Source organism: Limulus polyphemus, unplaced genomic scaffold (genome assembly GCF_000517525.1).
Source record: "Limulus polyphemus unplaced genomic scaffold, Limulus_polyphemus-2.1.2 Scaffold8174, whole genome shotgun sequence".
Taxonomy (NCBI): domain Eukaryota; kingdom Metazoa; phylum Arthropoda; class Merostomata; order Xiphosura; family Limulidae; genus Limulus; species Limulus polyphemus.
Genome location: NW_013673784.1, coordinates 26,754 through 32,652, shown reverse-complemented (window position 1 = coordinate 32,652; position 5,899 = coordinate 26,754).

The following is a 5,899-nucleotide window of genomic DNA, read 5'->3' as shown; positions in this document are numbered from 1 at the left end:
GGGCCTTAATAAGGAGCTGTAAAAACAATTGTTTTGGACAGGATGGGCCTTAATAAGGATCTGTAAAAACAATTGTTTTGGACAGGATGGGCCTTAATAAGGAGCTGTAAAAACAATTGTTTTGGGCAGGATGGGCCTTAATAAGGAGCTGTAAAAACAATTGTTTTGGACAGGATGGGCCTTAATAAGGAGCTGTAAAATCAAATCGGTTCTAAAAATTATGGAAAAATATAAAAAAACCACGAAATCGCAAACATTGTGCTTTAACTGTATTATCTTTTTGAACGTTTACTGACACGTGCTTCGCGAATGGTATGTCGTGATGATAGAACTCAGCCATATCACATTAGAGTCATTTTCCGTTTCAGCTTTCTTCAGATAGATAAAATTACTCTATCTCAGGTGTGTAATTTGTCGACTTTTGCAATAAACACTCATTTATTTCTGTGAAAACCAGTAATACAGTTGCAAAACCTACAAAAATTAGAAACAGTAAAATTACCAGGTTATCCAAATGATAGAAGGCGTGGTATTATATTCTAGTCTAAAGTATAATTGGGAAGGCCTTCTTAGGCTTAGTAATAATCAATAGCGTGTACTTCAACGTTTCTTCATAGCTAAGGCCATATTACAACGTTTTTTAGAAAGTTCAATGGTTTCCAAACTTTTCAACTTTGCGCGGTATATATCAGCTAATACCAGCATTTTCGTAAAAAACAAAACAACAAAAAAAACGTTGATTAATATTTTCTAAGGAAGCCCAATTCCCTGTACTATTACAACGCTATAATTGGATGTTCGATTCCTTGCCGTGAACAGAGCGCAGATAGCCAACTCTGTAGCCAAAAAAAACAAGAACACCAATCCCTGTATTAAACACCAATTCTTGTATTAAACACCAATCCATGTATTAAACACCAATCCATGTATTAAGCACCAATTCTTGTATTAAACACCAATCTTTGTATTAAACACCAATCCATGTATTAAACACCAATCCTTGTATTAAACACCAATCCTTGTATAACACACCAATCCATGTATTAAACACCAATTCTTGTATTAAACACCAATCCCTGGATTAATCACCAATCCTTCTATTAAGGTATATTACGAATCAATGTTTGACAGTTTTGCAATTTGTCGACAATTAAAATCGACGCATTGATCCAATTGCTTGTGCAGCTGGAATTGTGATTGAGTTAACATGAACATAAACAGATAAAAAGATTCATGTCAGTGACTGATCGTTACTCGTGGTATACACGAAACATTAACTTTTCACATGTAAAAGTCCCTCCCGATATAGACGACACGAATCGTGCTACAAATAATGGTGCGCGTTTCTTTGTTTTCGAATTTTCGCTCAGAGCAACACAAGAGCTATCTGCGAATAGTTTGTTTTGGATAGTCGCATAAAGTTATATAAAGTTTATCCACACATAGCCGTTCCTAATTTCGAAATGATAATCTAGAGGAACGACACTCATTCACCCATCAAAATGTTCAGTTACTCGTTTCTCACCAAATAGTGGGATTCGACCTATACTCTTTTGTTGTACCCACGATACTAAAGTGTATATCGCGTGTTTGTGGCAAAGGAACGCCAAATCTGAGATTTCGGAGTCACAGTTCCGGGTATGCTTACTAACAGGCCATACTGGGCCAGCGTCACTTCTGTCTTTTGAGGCCCCTGCCTATCACAAAAATAAAAAATAGGACAATCATTAGCCCAAAAGAAAAGTGAAACCTAATTTTTATATTTAATTTGTATATATAGTTTGCAGGTCTAAAATGAGAGAGTGCGTGTGTCACACTTTGGCAAGCTATGAAACTTAACAAACGCAAAAAAATATAAAAAAAATATGTGTCTAAATTTGAGGCCTCCTTTGAGATTGAGGCCCGGGACAAATGGTCCTCCTGCTTCCCTCCCCCTCCTCTAATTGGTCCTAACTGAGCCAGTGAACATTAGATCAAAGTAGATGAGGTTACTAATAGAAAACCGTGATGTATTTCTCGATAATAGACTTTTCAAAGTCAAGTTGGTTTAGGTTAATTTAGTTAATTCCTTAAGAACAACTCGAAAAAGAACGTTTACCGTTCACAAGAATACAAATGTTTGTGAGTCTGCGCGCGTGAACTTGTACGTATGAATATACACCTACGGATTTCTTCAATTTTATTAAATAACTAAAATGCAAGACCATAATCTGATAGATTGCATGTAAGTGTACGAGTCTGGAAAATTTTACATAGTGTTTCTATTTAGCTCATCGGAAACAGGTAGGAAAAAACGTTTATTTTGATATGCGATGCTAGTACTGACAAGACAGCCTCCATAACATCAGTGTGGAAACGAATCCTTAGGGAAAATCAATTTCATGTTGCTTAGCAACGCAAAGCTACAAAGATACACGCATAGCTGTGGAACTTTAATCGTTGGCGAAGAAGAACAAATACAGTGAGAAAAAAAAACAACAACGTTGTAGCAGATATTACCATAGATACCAACAACTATACTTATTAGTTCATTCCATTTATTGTAAGTTGATATCAGAATATACATTAGCCCCTCCCTCCCTCCCAAGGCACAGCGGTAAGGCTGAAGGCTTATAATGTTAAAAACCATACCCGTGGTGGGCATAGCACTGATAGCCCGTTATGTATCTTTGTGTTTATCGTCAAACAAAATCCTTTCGAGAATTCCTCTCGGTGGCTCAGCAGTAAGCTTTAGGGACTTATATCGCTCAAAACCGGGTTTCGACACCCATGGTGGGCACAACAAAGATGGTCCATTGTGTAAATGTGTTGCTTTGTGCTTAAAACCAATAAACAAACAAGTATACATTATCTACACCGCCGTATTCATTATTCTTACTAATCAAACCTTTGGTTTTTAAGTCTCAAATAAGGAGTTTATTTTTTACATTTTACATTTTATATATTGGGCTCAAGCTTTTGAGAAACAGTTGGCTTGTTTTGTTAAATTCGTCAGTTTCTGTTGTGTATATGAGGTCATAATATGCTAATATTTTAATCAGCTATTAACTGTTATAAGCATGAAAATAAAGATTTTCTACATCCAAACTTCGAATGAATGATCTTGATATGTTTGTATTTGTTTTAGAAATTTTGTATTCGTTTTCGTTGTGAGAAGAGAGTTTCACAAATATAGACCACAAACACTATTTGTAATAAATCGTCGTGTGAAGAGAGTTTCACAATATAGACCACAAACACTATTTGTAATAAAATAAAGCAAATAAGCTTTTCAAATTACAATAATTTAGATCGAAAAGATATCAATACTTAACTTGATGGACTATTTATATGTTACTAGGAAAGAACTATCGAATCTTAGAATAAAGCGAAATTTAAAGGTCTTTATATGATAACATTATGAATTCATTTGGGTATTGATTTGGGCTAATTATTGGGTATTAATGTGTATATCTTATTGGGTATTAATGTGTATATCTTATTGGGTGTTAATGCGGGTTTGTTATTAGGTATTAATGCGGGTCCGTTATTGGTTATTAATGTGGGTTAGTTAATGGGTATAATATGGGTTTGTTATTGATTATTAATGTGAGTTCTATATTAGCTATTAATACGGGTTTGTTTCTGGGTATTAATGTGGGTTAGTTATTGGGTATTAATGTGGGTTAGTTATTGGGTATTAATGTGGGTTAGTTATTGGGTATTAATGTGGGTTAGTTATTGGGTATTAATGTGGGTTAGTTATTAGGTATTAACATTAATACCCAATAACTAACCCGCATTAATACCCAATAACTAACCCACATTAATACCCAATAACTAACCCACATTAATACCCAATAACTAACCCACATTAATACCCAATAACTAACCCGTGTGGGTCAGTTATTGGGTATTAATGTGGGCCAGTTATTGGGTATTAATGTGGGTTAGTTATTGGGTATTAATGTGGGTTAGTTATTGGGTATTAATGTGGGTTAGTTATTGGGTATTAATGTGGGTTCGTTAATGGGTATTAATGTGGGTTAGTTATTGGGTATTAATGTGGGTTCGTTAATGAGAAGTGAGCCATGCTGTATAACACTACAATCTAGCGTGATAAGAGTTCGGGATGATCCAAGGCTAGCCTGATATTAACCTATGTAGCTTGATTTGCTTATAAACTCACGCACAAAAAAACAAGTCCATTCTACTAACTCTCACGTGCGCGTTGGATGAACAAATAAAACTTCTTTATTCAGCTGAAGTCGTGCTTTCTTATAATCAATCAATGAAGAATAGATTTATGTAAAATGAGCAGGTGTTCAGAACCTCAAGCTTTCAGTAAGTGCTTCCGGAGTGAGTGAATAAAATCAATAAAGAGAGTGAAAGAAGTTTACTAACTCTTAGTCATTATCAGAGAGAGAGAGATAACTTATTGGACTGATAAATATTAATGACGAGGTTAATTAAAAAATAAAAACTATGCACAGAGTATATAAGCATACCAAAGTAATTTAAGATTTTTTTTGCAAGCTACATATTTGTTTTCCCGAGTAAATAATTTTATTTTAAGAGTGACAGGTTCATAATTTAGAACGCCATCTCACGTGTAAATAGAAAATTATAGTTTTACGTCATACACCCACCCCACCCCCGTCTTCCTAGGTGTCAGTACCTTTTCCACGTACATAATTAGATTTTCCTGGTGTCGTTAGTTCGTGCTAATGGCCTGGTGGTTAAGGCACTCGAATCGCAATCTGAGGGTCGCAGGTTTGAATCCCCGTCATTTAAGTAAGTCGAGGGAGCGTTATAACTTGGCAATCAATCTCGCTATTCAAAAAGTGCAAAGATTGGCAATGGGTGATGTTGACCAGCTGCTAAATTAGAGACAGCAAGCGCAGATAGCCTTCCTGTAGCTTTGTGCGAAAGTAAAAACAAACCCAAATATTGCTAGATCCTGACCAAGAGGTTCGAGATGGGTCTGTTCTGATAAATAATTCATCTTTTTCTTGACGTACGTGCTTCAAATTGGGATTAAAAAAAACCTTGAATGATTAATAAAGGTTCCAAGAGTATTACATCAAATGCCCTTAGCAGTCTTTAAGTGCACTCGATCCGATAATATGATTTCATCCTTCTCCTTCGTAACATGGAGCTTGATAAATATTATAGCAAACACAAGCCTTACCAGGCTTAGATTGACATGATAAAGTAGTCCTTAATGGCCAATCCGTATCATTTCCATTAAAATGTAGTTTTTATTAATGAATGGGGTCTTGTATCAGGCCAGCGGTATATTTTATGGATTTTTAAAGTTAAAATCCGGGGTTCGATTCCTCGCGATGGACAGAGCGTAGCTAGCCAAATGTGTGGCTTTGTGCTAAAAACTAACAAACATTTAGAAAATATATTTCTTATACTCATCGTTAAATAACATACTATTTATTATAAATTATTACTTATTTTTAGCATTTTGAGCTCTACTAATATACTAACTGAAAAAAAAATAATATAGTTTCTAAGATACTACTAAATCGTTTTCCCTTTGAATTGATGCCGATAAACAAGTGAACTAACTCCAGTAAGAAATTGTACTTTAATTGTTTGTATTTTTCGTAACACGGAGGACATTCATATGAATATTATAAATATATTGTATTATACTAATCTGTCTACACCATCACCTCCTGAGGGTCAGTGGTAAGCTTACGGAGTTATAGTTCTAAAGTTTAGAGTTTGATTCCCCATGGTGGACAGACGCACAGCAATCCCATTGTGTATCCTTACACTAAGAAGGCAACAAGAACAACGTACATAAAAGATGTAGGGGGTTCCAAGAAAGTTACGTAACATAATGTTTTGGGACAACATTGGACCTATTGGTCCATCTCGACTGTTCCATCCTCTAAACTAAATT